Source organism: Acomys minous, assembly GCF_964271855.1.
Source record: "Acomys minous genome assembly, chromosome: 11".
In the NCBI taxonomy this organism is placed as follows: domain Eukaryota; kingdom Metazoa; phylum Chordata; class Mammalia; order Rodentia; family Muridae; genus Acomys; species Acomys minous.
Window position 1 is genome coordinate 13,768,187 of NC_140492.1, and position 12,581 is coordinate 13,780,767.

General features: G+C 37.3%; 1 long non-coding RNA gene across 1 annotated transcript in view; it reads left to right on the plus strand.

The window, feature by feature from the left end:
* Nucleotides 1–2,510, plus strand: part of LOC311608519 — a 39,411-nt gene extending 36,901 nt beyond the window's left edge. The window contains exons 2-3 of the long non-coding RNA XR_014783001.1: nucleotides 1,396–1,491; nucleotides 2,382–2,510. This is a non-coding gene — a long non-coding RNA (uncharacterized lncRNA). The remainder of the gene's footprint in view (nucleotides 1–1,395; nucleotides 1,492–2,381) is intronic.
* Nucleotides 2,511–12,581: the final 10,071 nt, after the last annotated feature.

Genomic DNA, 12,581 nt, shown 5'->3' on the forward strand with positions numbered 1-12,581 from the left:
ATAAAACAGATTTTTATGGAATGTATTACTATATACAGTGGATTTACACCAATAATAAAAAACAAAAGAATGAGCTGGAGAGAGAGCTCTACAGTTAAGAACACTGGCTCTTCCAGAGGTTCCAGGTTTGATTTCCAGCACCCATATGGAGGCTAACCACCGTCTCTAACTCCAGTTCTAGGGCATCTGGTTCCCATCCCTAAACTTAGCAGGCAATGGGCACAGATGTAATTCATAGATATGCATTCAAGCAAAACAGCTACACATGAAAAATAAATTTAAAAATTAAATAAGAACTCAAAATATATTAAGAACAAAATTTAATGAAGCAAAAATAAACTATATCATAATTTGTAGAGCAATATAATCAGAGAATAAACTGAATTACTACAGAAATTATGTAAGTTGACAAAGCTCCCTCCAAAAGTGACCTCACTACGTAATCATTTTAATTTGAATGGAACAGTATTCTAATAATTTCATTTCAAACTATACTAAATGAAACCTCATTTTATTCCAGGAATTTATTTATAATTTTATTTAGCATATCATTGAACATTTTACTAAAATCTAAAATCAGTTTTCATGGATCTGCAACTTTAACAGGTAAAGTCTTAACTGCTTTTGTAATTTATTTGTGCCCTACACACAGATTCATAGAAAAGTAATGGGATTAAACAGGGTATTAAAGTATTTAACTTTCATTGGCATGCTTAAGGAATTTTTAGGGTTTAGGTGAAAAGTTATTAAGATCAGTTTTGTGGAAAAACAAATATTTTAGGGACAGCTTGGTATGGGCAGTAGTTTACCTCAGAGTCTAAATGAACTAAAAGTATTTTTTATTTAACTATATTGAGAAGAATTGGAGGGATTTGTAATTGACGATAAACATCCCGCTATATTGGCAAAACATTTGGACAAAGTAAAAACATCTTAGTACATCTTCTAATGATTTTCTGTGTTGTGAAATGCCTGTATCACTGACAGAAGTGCCCATTTTTATGCGTGCAACTGTTTCAATTCCCCAAAGTGCCCTGATAGACATATTTTACTTCTCAGAAGTCACAAAAGCCACATTGTGAACCTAAGTGGCCCCTGGAATGCTTTATAAACAGGTGCACATGCACATGAGAGTCAGGGGTGCTGTGCAGAAGAGAAACCAAACTCTAGACTTAAATGTTTTCTATTCAAGTGTCCACCCCTTTCCTTGTTTTCAGGCCATTAGTTCCTGGAAGAAGTTAGAAGCTTTCTTACAGTGTTTTCTGCTCATCCTCTTAGGAAGCTTTCTTGTGGTATTTTCTGCCAGGGAAGCCTGAAGGAAAAAGATAAATAATATACCTCCCTCATTGGCTTTCTTGTCCAGAAACTAAGATCAATTCTATTTCCACTTTACAGCAAGGAGCTCCTATAGACAAAGGTCTCTATGGGAGTAGTCATCTGCACTATTTTGCAAGGCACCTGGAGGAGTTAGCTCCAGCTGTACTTGTCTCAGTAAGTTGTTTGTTCTTTTTCCCTGAAATGAACAATGTTCTGGCTGCTCAGTGGCTGACTCTGGCAGGTCTGCAGCAGCCTTGCTTAGCAGAACCTGGGAGTATAAAAGCCATTCCCATGGCTCTCAAGATCCTCTCCGCATTGCTCATCTTGTATGGTGGTTGTCCAGGTGCTTCTGAAATTCTCTTTGCACTCCTGAGTCTGAGTTCTGAGTAGCTTTGAACAAACTTCTCATCAAAATAGACACTCCTAAGCTAGAGAGAGGAAGGGCCTTTGGATTCCCAATATATTACATTTTCCTTCACCACAGAATTACATGTGCCCACATTAACCTTGTAGTGATGACTGGCTCTCTTTAATTGAAGTGTACTGACTCCAGCCTTTGTCCCTAAAGCTTTATCTTTCCTCATGCCCCAGGCTAGGGTTATGTTCAAATGTCTTCATCTAAATCATGTATTGTAATAATTTCTTTAGTAAAATCTCTCTTTTCCTCTTATTCTCTCCCTTCCCCTCTATTTCCCCTCATTGTTTCTATTTCTCTAACCTCGTTTTCCCTCCTCTAAATTTCTATCTCTTTTTCTTCCTTCCCATTTTTCTATCATATTTCCCCTCTCTCATGTTTTCCTCTCCCCCAAGGTTTCATTCTTATTACCTTGTTTTTTCTCATTTCCTCCCTACTTTCTTTCCTTTTGTTCTCTTTTATTCCCAGCTTTTATAATATCTATTATAAACAAAAGTCTATGCTAATATTTGCAAGTATGGAGAATATTACTCTTGGAGAGGTACCTTTTAGAGTGAACATTAGAATTTATCCTTTATATTTATTCATAGCAAAGAGATGTCTAGACAGTTCTGATATGTAATATATTTAATTGGCACTGTTTTCACAGAAACTGACAGAGCAACGTTCCATGAAGGCATTCAGGTCCTCGTGCAGAGGCCAGAGTGTAAAGTTTGTTAGTCACTGAAGAAGCTGAACATCAGTTTGCTGGACCAGGTAGATTGGGATTCCACATTACTCCCCTATGTTTGCCCAGAGATATGACCTTGTATCTTAAGAGCAAAATAAAAATTTCACCTTTGAATTTGATTTAGCAAAACAATTGCTTTCATGTAATTCAGAAGAATAACTTAGACATTAAAAATAAAAACAGCATCCCTCCCTCTGATGCTTCATCTTCTTTGCTGGCACTTCTGCTCCACCCATGAACAAGTTCTTACACTAACAAATCATCAAGAATTCCATTTAATAGAATCTGCTTAGAAAAAAATCTATAATGAAAAATAGTGTCATAAAAAGCAAAGGCATGTAATAATAATGGGTTTTAAAAATAGAAATTGAAAGAAAGGAAATAAAGAATATTGATTCACAAAGACTTTTCTAACAAAAATCTATCACTTTTTACAACTTTTCCAATGTTTAAAGGGCAATTATTCATAAGCATTGATATATACTTCAAAAAGTTCTATTGACTCTGCCAATTTACTAGGTCTCAAAAAGGAAAAAAAGAAAATAACCATCTATGTTAGCTAAATACAGTCATTTTTCAGTTTATTTATTTTTTTATTTTATGTCTTACAAGACTTTATTATGGAAAGATGATATGCCCACTGCTCACAGCAGCTGCGATCCATTAGCCTAATGGATTGGAATTATAGGTTGCCTTAGGAGTTGTCTATTGTGTGCCCAAATAAAATGTAAACCCTACTGTGAAAAGTCTTGACACTATTAAATGTGAAAAATACAATGTGTTCAAGAAGATGTTAAGAAAAGAGATGTAGGGCATTTGACTAACCAACTAGAAAGTAATATGAAGTTTATGTCAAAATAGAAACTACTTATGCTTTCCTGTTGCTCTTGTTTAGTTCAGCAGGCATATACTGTCATTCATCACCTAATAGCACTGAAGGAAAAATGGGAGCCAATTATCGCACATTTCCCATACTGGTCATAGACTATTTGCAAATGCCTCTTACACTTACTGAGCTCCAAACCACTCAGGCTTTCATTCATTCAACAATAACATTAGAGTCAAAACTCGACATCAGGCACTGGCAAGGTACCAAGCTTACAGATGTGTCAAAGCTAAACAACTAACAAGAAAACTCAGCACTCGCTTGTCACATTTGTGTATGCTGTAAGCTCTTGACTTTAGCTCCATTTTGGACTCTATAACTACTTGGGAAACACGTAGAACTAAGGGTTCCCTTGCCAAGATAAGTTTTCAAGGAGAAACGTGGGCTTCGATATTATCGTATTTAGTTGTGACACAGAGAAGAAACTTAAAAAGGAAACCATAACTTTTAGAGCAGGGGTGGGGTCCACATGATAGATGAGGAATTGCTCTCCAGTGAGGTAAGTTATCCACTGACTAATGATGTAGCCGTGCATGGTGAGCGTGCAGGAGTGCTGCCTCCTTAGGAGAGACATGGGCATCACTGCAATCCCTTCAGAAGATGAGGCTGAGGCCCCTTGAACTACCTGAGGAGGGGCTGCACCCCTTAAAGATTATTTATGATCTCTGCACATTACATGGATTTGTCTGAGACTGGCTTTCTCTTACATAGATGTCTAAGTCGCTGATGTGTTACAGAGAAAAAGTATTTGAATTTAATTCGGTTACACAGAGACTTAGTTTTTGACAATAAAAGCAATATCAAATCTCAAAGTTCAGCAGAGATGTTATTCTGAAATACGCTTTGCTGAAGTCAAGGACCTCGGAAATAAGTTGAATAGGAAAACTACCAGTGTTCAAATGTTAAATATAAAGCCCAACTTTAATGAGTGAAATACCAGTTTTTCATATAAGGACCATAGAACATAAAGTAAGAAGTTAGATTCTAGTATGCTGGCATTTAATATTCCAGACAAGACCTTGTCATTTTGAACAATGTGTTAACTTCTGCATAGATGAACAGATAATTATTTCTAACTCCCTTTCTTACACTCTTACAGACACATTTCAACTTCTACATAAAATTCCACACATTTATTTGTTTTAACGATCTATACTAATATTTCTTAGACATTTAGCACCATACTAAATACAGAGACTATCATGCAGAAAATGTAATTAATCTCTGGGTTCCAGTCTATAGATAAAAAAAAAGCAAGTTCATTTAACAGAACATCATTGAATGCTTATTTTGTGTCAATTATACATGCATGTACTACTTAAATAATGAAGGAGTTTGACGCTAAGATGTTGTGGGTTAGTCTTTGAAAACTGGAGAAACAGTAATTGTGATTGAAACTCAATAAACCAGAAATAAAGACCCAATTTAAAAAGAACTAATAAAGGAGAAGGAAATATTCTGACACTTCCCAGGAAGAGCCTTAATAGAAGAGAAGCCATCAATGATGTTAAATGGAGAAGCATAAGCTGGTACCCACAGCCGCAGGGAAGCTGCAACTGTTCTGTCCACCCTGGACTTGGGGTGAAGTGGAATAAAACCAAAGGCTGAAAATGAAAGAAGTGATTTCCGAGGAGTTGGATAGCATATGATTTGTCAAGTGGAAGCCCATTCCACTGGAGAGGTATGGGTGAAATACAGAAAGAGACTCAGGACTGAGAATGAGAATTGAAAATGAAAAGGATGAGAATGCACCAGAATAAACCAGAGCAATTTAAACTAAGCCTGAGCTTAATGTCTTAACGTCTTTTTGATTCTACTCCAAAGAAGAGGTTTACAAACTAGTCTCTCTGGGCAGTTGTTTTGAAAATGTTATAGTACACCTTAAATTACTCAGCGAATCTTCTACTGGTTATTATGATCAGTATTTGAAAGGTCCTGACCATGTCATGATTTCAAAAGTAATTACAAATATATAATAGGAGACAGAAATATTACTAGGTATCCAGGAAAGATTCCCCTCTGAAAAGCTGCATTAGGAAGCCCCAAAGGGTCCAGACACACATGTTTTAAATGGGAGAAAGAACAAATGTTTAATCCTCAACTTATTTCTATGTCTGTTTCTGGATCAAACTTTTCAGATTTCTTTTCCTTTAAAAAATCCTCACATAAGGCTGGAGACATGATTCAGCAGTTATGAGTGTATGCTGCTCTTGTAGAAAAACTGAGTTCTGTTCCTAGATCTCCCATTAGCCACCTGTAACTCCAGGTGGAATCTGTCACATTCTTCTGACTGTGGACATCTTCATACACATATACATAAACCACACACACGCGCGCACACACACACTCACACACTTGCACACATACACACACTCAAACATGCACATACACACACACTCGCATGCACACACTCGCAAACACATACAGACTCGCATACATACACACTTGCACATACACACACTCGCACATACACACTCGCACATACACACACTCACACATACACACACTCGAAAACACATACACGCTCATATGCACACACACATACACACAGAGTGGGGGGAGGGAGGGAGGGAGAGAGAGAATTTAAAATATTTAAATAATTCTCATATCAAAATAGCCTTCACAAAATATTATGGTAATAGATAGTATAGTTAATTCTTTCAAATAATGGTGCAGTTTGGGTTCCATTTGAATTTCTATTAAGTTAATATATACTGTCATGGGCCATGCACAGTTAAAAAATTAATCTTCCCTTAAAATGAACAGAACTTATTTTCTGTATTATAGTGCTCTCCAATGGCTTTTCAGCTTATCTTTAAAAAAGTCAAGATTGTAAGTTGCTGTAAATGCTATAGTTTGAACACTCTTTTGTAAGTGCTTATTATGATATGTGAAAATAAGACTGACTTTGTAAACATCTTTTATTAAATCATCTTGCTAAGCCTTAGGCTAATTCTGTCAATTTGTCTGCAGATCTGTGTAGACTGGGATTTTCTTGTGGAAAATTTCTATCTGCAATCATTTTTTTCTTTTGATTTTACATGATTTATTCACCCACCCAACCTTGGAGAGTCTCTTTATTCAGTGTTGAACAGATGCAGTGATAATTAGGATCCTTTTTATGCCCCACCCTTTGGAGAAGGTGTGCTTCTCCCTATTGTTCATAAGTTTTTTGTAGAATTTTACTATTTTATGTGCAAATGTTCTCTCCATAAACATTCCATGACTTCCTCAAACCCATTTCCAAATGATATTTTTTATCTTCTAGTGTTGTGTGGTGTTTATTATACTTTCTGTTTTTCATTTTTTAAAAGTTCTTCGTTTGTGTCTGTGAATTTTCTAACCTACTTGATGAATGTTGTTAAGCTCTCCTCGCATTTTACAACTTCATCTTTCATCTCATTCAACATTTCATACATTCATTTTTGAATCTATTTCTGAGTTATTCCTATCTAAGACTTGAGATTGTAAGTTTTTGTTTCCTCCCCCTGTGGCTTCTATAGGAATTGCCCCATAGACTCATAAACTCCCTATGGGAAGTGGCACTATTAAGAGGTATTTATTATTATGTATACAGTGCTCTATCTGCATATACCTCACATGCCAGAAGAGGGCATCAGATCACATTATAGATGGTTGTGAGCCACCATGTGGTTGCTGGGAATTGAACTCAGCACCTCTGGAAGAGCAGGCGGCACTCTTATCCACTGAGTCATCTCTCCAGCCCTAACTGAGCTATCTTACCTGCCAAATATTGGACAACTTTCGGGGACAGAGTTGTAAATTCCTCAATCAGAGGAGCATCTGAGCTTGCATGTGCCAAAGCTAGAAGCCTGCCCTTTTCCTACAATCTGGTTAGCTCCTTCCAGTTGTATTGTTCTCTTTGCCTTACTCTTCAAAGATTTATTCAATTTGATGTTTGTTATATTTTTTCCACCTTTTTGGACACTTCTTGGTATTTTTCTTTGTCCCTCAAGTTTCTTCTTTTATCAGACAAGGAGTTTTCTATTGACTTCTTATGAGAAGTTCTATTTTTTTTTATTATTAAAGCTAGGAGCGTATCAAAATCTTTATTTGCTGTAATTATTTCATGAGTATTAAGCTTCATTTAATTGGTACACAGGTGGCCAATTAGATCATACACATAAATGTTTCATAGAATACTTATACTTAATGCATTTTAATATAATGTATATACAGTGCCTTAATTAGGAAATTCAACCACAATCACCACTTTATAGTGGAAAGAAATGACAAAACATGATTTTCTTCCAAAGAGGAGAACAGGTTTTCTGTATCTTTAATAACATTTAATTTATCATATTAGAAAAATTTGTTCTCGGAAATATAATGACTTACTGTATTGTTTTTCATTATATCCTTGTTCGTCTTTTTTTTTTTTTTGTACAACAATTTACCCAATGAGTTTTATTTGGCAAACAACTAATGTATAAATTATTATTTATTCTGTACTTTATACTACAAGACAAAGTTTTAAATGGTTCATGAATCAAATAAACCTAATTGATTAAAAATTCAGTTATGAGTCTGATTAGACAATAAGCATTCTAAATACAAATTATCTTTTGCCGCTTGGTTTCACTCAGGGCATCTCACTGAGAACCGTAAATGAATATTGAGGTTCATCATTGTGGTATTTGCTAACCCATTAACCAATGAGAAAAACAATTTTTCAGCACTGTATAAAGACAGAGCAACTCAATTTCTAAGAAGAAACGTCCAGCTTTAAAACACTGGATAGGCCTTGATTAGATGATAGATAGATAGATAGATAGATAGATAGATAGATAGATAGATAGATGGTAGACAGATAGTTAAACAAATATTTGGGTAATATATCAAAATTACCTAGCAAGGAAGTGCACACAGCAAAATAGAGGAGTTTACTTGCAGCCACCACCACCACCACCACCACCCCGCCACGGTTTCTCTAATTTGTAAGAACATCCAAACTGGACAAATCTGGGAAACAGAATATATATTAAAAATAGAAAAATATGGCAGTCTCAGCCCAAGGACTAAATAAATAAGGAGGAAGCAGGTTCCAGGGCTTCTGAGCATGCTATGCAATGTACTTTCTGTCACATGCATTGTACGACTGCTCTGTCTTCCTGATGGTTGCTACCAATGAACCAGTTCCAAGGCCTTGCTTTTCCAAGTGACCAGTTTTACTGAGAGTCCTGACTTGCTTTCTACTTACTCTCAGCTCCACCTTTAACTCTGAATTTTTTAGCTGACCACTGATGGCTCCAAGGCTGTTGTTCATTTTACCAGATGCTGTTAGCAGCACACTTGCATCAAAAGTTTCTTCCACAGTATCACCATGAAATAGTTGAAAATTCTATAGACATAACTATTATAACTATTTTGTACATTTGGCTTAAAGCTTAAAAACGATAAAGAGACTCAGTATCAGAAGATACAATTTTTCTTTTTTCTTTTTTTAAACTTTTTTCATTTTTTACATATACATTTATATCATTACACACATCTACAGTAAACTACCTAACCATGACACAATAAGGAATCATAAAAATGTTACATTGTTAGTGTTTTGGCTATTTGTATTTGATAGTCTTGAAGAAAACATCTTTCCTATCTTGGTGCTTCTAAAATTCTGAATGTAATCAATATCCATCACATCTTGTCATTATAAACTTAAAACATCTATCTAGACCTGAAAAATATCTTAACCCCTAAACAGCTAAGATTTATTTTAAAACTAAGCTACCTGCTCTTTAACTCCATCAGAGACTTGAGAAATAATAAACTTGATTACCTGAGTATGCTGGGAGTGCAGGGTAGTAGCTTTCCAAAGGAGAAGATGACAGAGACAGTTCTCTACCTGAACAGTCACCTAAAACTCTCTAATGTTGGAGCATCTTCTTCAGCCTTCTGGCCCAACATATCTGACAAAATATATTTGTGAGGCAGGAACTGTTGAGGACTTGCTTACCCTGTCTTGGCAGAGTTTGGCTATTGACTCTGGCTGCATCCAAACTTGCCCCCCCCTTTTTTTAGGCAGAATTCTATCTGTGGTAAAAATGAGGACATTTTCCCCAGTCACTTGTTTGTCACCTTTGAAGCCATCTCCATAAGGGCATTCTTTGATGCTCATCATCCTCTTTGAGGTAGGCTTGGTGTTGCCAGGAGGTAACCTGTCTCATTGTCTCATTGTCAGTGAATCTTTAAAGAATAAAAACTTTTTAAAGTGTCATCATATTCTACATGTCTCTGAGGGTTTTGAAGACCTTATTTAACTATCCTACCTTATCTTTCTATAGAATCATATATTTTGATAGTAGAGAAAAACATAACAAATGTTTGTACAGTTGAAGGAACACACACACACACACACACACACACACACACACACACACACACACACACAGAGAGAGAGAGAGAGAGAGAGAGAGAGAGAGAGAGAGAGAGAGAGAGAGAAAGAGAGAGAGAGAGAGAGAGAGAGAAGAGAGGGGGGAGGCATGTGGACCCTTTTGCTTCTTTCTGCATTATTACTTCTCACCTTTACAACCATGCAAGATAAATTGAAAAAAAAAAGACAATAATAAAAATCCCCACGTTGATAGGAAGTGATTTCTTTCCTTTTTTCCTTCTTTCCTTTCCTTCTTCCTTCCTTCCTTCCTTCCTTCCTTCCTTCCTGTTCCTTCCTTTTCAGATACTGTTCAAAAGGCACGCAAGCAGGCAGGCAGGCAAGCAACAATGGTCAAAGATTAGTGTACTTCGTCTAAACAAGAAACATTTTTCATAGATGTTAGTTTACAAAGTAGGCCCCAGAATGGCTGTAATGATGGGCATGCCTTGACTTCCACCTGACCTAGGTATTTCTAGGAAACAGAAACCTATAGCATTTCTCAGAAGCCCTTAAGGAATTGCTGAAAGCTGCTAACTACAGTGCTCAGCACCTACTTCATCAGTTGAAAAAGCCCTTGTGCTAAGGCTGTTCCCATTCTCAAGCAGTGTCCACCCCCATGCCGTATATCCACTTAAAACTGAACAAGTTGTTTGAGCCTCTTGTCTTTTACTACTCTTGGGTAGCCTGGCAGTATCTTAATAAACTGTTCTATCCACAGAGTGGATGTGTAAAGTGGTTTCTTGCTGCTTCTACTTACATTTGGTGCTGAAAAGTGAGAGATGCTTGGGTCCTTCTGTGGGTGCCTTGGCCCTCCTTTGACTGAACCAAAAGTGCTGACAATGTCCTCTCATGGTATGCAGCAATTGATTCTTCTTCTCTCTACCATTCATCGCATTCCAGTCCATATTTTTAGCCACTCAATCTCACCACTTCTCTCTCTTGCACACCTATTCATCTCTCTTCATCAACTTGGTCAAGTGCCTCCTCTCGGAGTTGCCTATATTATACTTTTCAACACAGTTATGCCGGTGCACAAGGCAAACTCCCTATGCCCTTTTGGGCACGTGACTCTTGCTTGGGGATTTCCATCTCTTGTGTCTGGGAATCTTCTTGACAAACCTCAACCCACTCAGGCATACCTCTTGTATAGTTCCTGTCTAAAGGAACTCACCTCATCCTGTGTCTCATTGTTCTCTCCTTCTGCGTGTTTATGATCTGCACTTATATATGCTATTGCTTACCTATTGGAAGATCTGTTAGTCATACTACCCAGTGTCTGTGATTGGAAGGAAAAACTTCTTAAATGTCTTCACCTACTTTTTTGTCCTAATCCTGGGACTCTCAGTTTCTGACTACTTCTTCTTTAGGACTTCTTATTCTCATTAGCACTGGGATTCTCCCATTCTAAGACAAATTCCATCTCTCCTCTTGCCTGCCTCCTCTAATCCCTTTCCTCCCTTGGGCTCCATGACGCCATTAAGTCTCCATGTCTATTTTTTTTTAAACTGCAATATGGTTTTGCCTCCATACAAACTCAAGAACCAGACTCAATGATCAGAAAATGGCACATTGGACTTCCAAATTCTCATTGATCTTGACAACTTCTGCTGATCCGTAGGCAAATGCTTCAAAGTTCCTTGCACCCAAATCTCGCTAGTATTAGCCAAAACTTCTCACAAAGCTGACAATAATCTTGAGTTTATCTGTCCCTCTTCCTTTGTCTAAGCCATAGAAGACTTGGCTCAGCCACAGGCATCTCCCCAACTTTCACAATATTTTCCTCAGTTTCCTCAACCACCCTCCTTTCACCAACCTCCTCTTTCTTCTGTAACTTGCCTTACTGTGATTACCAACCTTATCTTCCACAAACACCATCATCTCCATTATCTACCACCCTCAAACCTCCACAAGACCTCTACAAGCACCATGGCCTCCCTTACCCCATTGGTTGCTCACACCAGATTTTGCATTGATGAAATCTATCCCCTCAGGGAGGTGGCAGGTGATCATAGGCCTCTCTATTTCTACACCTCATTTTCTTTGTTTGATCTTTCTCAAGTAGAAAAAGGTCTTGGTTTTTTCCTCAATGACCCCACTATTTCATCAGGGAAATTAGGTACCTTATTTATGCATATGACCTCACCTGGAAGGATCTTCATGTTATTTCCTCCACCCTCATACAAGAAGAAAAGGAAAGAATCTGGATGGCTACCTAGGCTCATGTACATGCAGATGATGCTCACTATGCTGACGGTAACTTTCCCAAAGGAGAATTGCTGTCCCTAGTACTGATCCCCACTAGAACTACAAAATCATGCAAACAATCAGTCCTCCCGCAAGGAATTCTGGGACAGGATGATTATTTGCCTTCTGACTGGGCTTCCAAAGACTTTCCATAACATTGTCAACTTTGACAAAGTTAAGAAAGATTTCACAGAATACAAATGAAATCCTTCCCAAGTTCCGTGCTTGGTTCACAGAAGCTCATCTTCATTTTACCAAATTAGATTTATAGTCTCAGAAAGGAATACTTGTCCTCAATAGTCACATTCTCTCAGTACGCTGCTGATATTAGTAGAAAACCACTAAAGGGGCTTGATGGCCCATCAGCCTCTCAGAGAGATCTGGTGAATGTGGAACTTAAGGTGTTAATGGAAAAAAGAGAAAGGAGTAGTCAACAGGCATCTGTGATATACAGAAATACAAAATTCTGGTACCAGTTTTGATGCCATCTACAAAGAAGACAGGACACCAGAAAATTCTAGCCAGGGTTTGCTTCAAGTGTGGCAATGCTGACGACTACATAGAGAACTGCCTTCCACCTCCTTTGTTGTTGAGA